Source organism: Octopus bimaculoides, chromosome 1 (assembly GCF_001194135.2).
Source record: "Octopus bimaculoides isolate UCB-OBI-ISO-001 chromosome 1, ASM119413v2, whole genome shotgun sequence".
Lineage (NCBI taxonomy): Eukaryota > Metazoa > Mollusca > Cephalopoda > Octopoda > Octopodidae > Octopus > Octopus bimaculoides.
Window position 1 is genome coordinate 884,063 of NC_068981.1, and position 2,925 is coordinate 886,987.

General features: G+C 42.5%; 2 non-coding genes across 2 annotated transcripts; one reads left to right on the forward strand and one right to left on the reverse strand.

Moving 5' to 3' along the window:
* Positions 1-459: 459 nt before the first annotated feature.
* Positions 460-531, forward strand: Trnap-agg (transfer RNA proline (anticodon AGG)). The gene has a single exon. It is a non-coding gene; the product is annotated as a tRNA-Pro (tRNA).
* Positions 532-2,369: 1,838 nt separating this feature from the next.
* On the reverse strand, positions 2,370-2,441 carry Trnap-agg (transfer RNA proline (anticodon AGG)). Its single transcript has one exon. It is a non-coding gene; the product is annotated as a tRNA-Pro (tRNA).
* Between the last annotated feature and the right edge of the window lie 484 nt (positions 2,442-2,925).

Here is a 2,925-nt window from a genome sequence, read left to right on the forward strand (position 1 = left end):
CTCTCTCTCTCTCTCTCTCTCTCTCTCTCTCTCTCTCTCTCTCTCCCCTCACGGTATCTCACACTTCCTCTTTTCCTTTCAATGTCAATATGTGTATATATATAACTAAATACTTTGACACCTCCCACATACAACCGCGTCATACATATCTATATGAATATGTGAGTATGTATGTACGTATATATATGTGTGTGTGTGTGTATGTATGTCCCCGCGCGTGTCTGTGTCTTATGTGTGTGTCTGTGCATGTATCAATGCGTATATGGATATAAAATCTGCAGCCGAAATATTACAAAAATATAAATTATATACGCATGCATAAATTTAAAGCTTATAAAATATATAAATGCATATTTTTAAGAAATAAATGTGAAGACAAAAATATTCAAATAATACAAATATAGACAACATTAAATTTGATGGTACATCATAAATATTTTGATTAGCATAAATGTAAGTGGCTCGTTGGTCTAGAGGTATGATTCTCGCTTAGGGTGCGAGAGGTCCCGGGTTCAATTCCCGGGCGAGCCCACTCTTTTTTTTTTTGTGGATAATTTGCATACATTTGAATTACATTGAAGAAACATTGTTGTTTTCCCAGATTTCGCGTTCCCTAACTCTCACACTCTCTCGCTGTCTCCTCTTCATGTTCCAAACCCACGGGGTTTGCTAATCCCAGATCTTCATACCGAAGTCGGAAGCTTCATGACTTTTCTCGAGATAGGGCAGCGAGCTGGCGGCAGAAACGTTAGCACGCCGGGCGAAACGCCTAGCAGTATTTCGTCTGTCTTTACGTTCTGAGTTCAAATACCGCCGAGGTCGACTTTGCCTTTCATCCTTTAGGGGTCAATAAATTAAGTACCAGTTACGTACTGGCGTCGATCTAATCGACTAGCCCACTTTTCCCCCAAATTTCGGGCCTTGTGCCTAGAGTAGAAAAGGATTTTCCTTGAGAAAAATACAATAGTGGTCGCCAGCTGCTTTTTAAAAACGTAACTCTGCTAGTCCCATGCTCACCTGACCACTATCACCTGACCACTATCACCTGACCACTGTCACCAAAAGCCTGGCTGTGTGATAAGAAGTTTGCTTCACAACCTCGGGTTGACTAAAGCTTTATGAGTGGATCTGGTAGAGGGAAATTGAAAGAAGCCCGACGTTTATACATGTGTGCTGTGTGCGTATGTGTGTGTGTGCACGCGCACAAGTGCGTGTCTTTGTATGTCCCCCACCACCACCTTGACAACAAGTGTTGGTGTGCTTACGTCCCCATTACTGAGCTGTTCCAGGTTAAAACAAGTACCAAGTTTTAAACAAATAATGACTGAAATGCGGGATCGCATCCAGAGGAGGGTTACTCGCTAGTCAATCACCTATGGGTCTGCTACACGCTCTGGCCCACGTTCATGCCGTCTCTTCTTTCTGTCGTTTACCTCACAACTATAATGGCTTCTGTTCATCGGCGCTGGTTGGTACCGTACTTCCGTCACTAACGCACTCCATCCACTACTCTCTCCACTTCTCGTTACCCTTGGTTTGTCCAACCGCTCCACTAGCCACACATTAACCGTTAAATCCAGTCCTTTCTCCACTGAACATCCTCCCTCTGGAATATTTTCCCAGTTCATATCTTTCCTACAGGCGTTGATCTGAAATGGTTTCAACGAAATATTGGTTTCAAATTTGGCAAAAGGCCAGCAATTTTGGGGAGGGGTGAGTCGGTTACATCGACCGCTCCCCACCAGGGCTCAACTGGGACTTATTTTATCGACCCCGAAAGGATTAAAGGTAAAGTCGACCCCGGCAGAATTTAAACTCAGAATTTAAAGGTGCGCTAAATGCTTAGCGGCTTTTCGTCCGATGGGCCAGTCCGATTCTTCCAGTTCGCCTCCTGAGTTTCAACGAAATATTAACATCAAGTTTTTTCTTTAATATATTTGACATATAAAGGCGGCGAACTGGCAGAGAGGTTAGCACGCCGGGTGAAATGCTTAGCGGTATTTCGTCTGTCTTTACGTTCTGAGTTCAAATTCTGCCAAGGATGACTTTACCTTTCATCCTTTCGGGGTCGATAAATTAAGTACCAGTTACGCACTAAGGTCGATCTAATCGACTTAATCCCTTTGTCTGTCCTTGTTTGTTCCCTCTATGTTTAGCCTCTTGTACGTAATAAAGAAATAAGAAACTTTAGCACGCCGGGCGAAATCTTAGCGGTATTTCGTCTGTCTTTACGTTCGCCGAGGTCGACTTTGCCCTTCATCTTTTCGGAGGTCGAGGAAAAATTTCGGGCCTTGTGCCTAGAATAAACAAGAATATATTTAACATATATCAAAATTATGATCCGAAAGAAAAAAAAAAAAAGCATGCGTGGGCTCGCCCGGGAATTGAACCCGGGACCTCTCGCACCCTAAGCGAGAATCATACCTCTAGACCAACGAGCCACTTACAATCAATAAGCTTGAAATTATTCTGAAATACCATTAAATCTGACGTAGTCTATATTTGTATTATTTGGATATTTTTGTATAAACGCCCGAACTGGATCCTCGACACCGGATGTCATTTGACATCGGGCTCAGAAATTACTTCTGACGCCCTAGAGAGTAGAAGGGCACATCAAATCCTATAGGCCCTTATTAGGGTTTATCTGCAAGGACCGATTATGTGCATAAACACGTATAATATATTATATTTCAAATAGTGTGGATGTAGCTTTTAAACACATGCACACAGGCACATATATGTATATGCATGGAGGATAAGAAGCAACCAGTGGTGGTCTACATGTTCAATGAGCTTCTGCACAGTTTCCGACCAGGACATTCCATTCAGATAATCTCATTAGGAATTAATATTCTTATCCTGCTATATAGGAAGTATTTCTTGAAATACGCACGCACGCACACATACACACACACACGCACA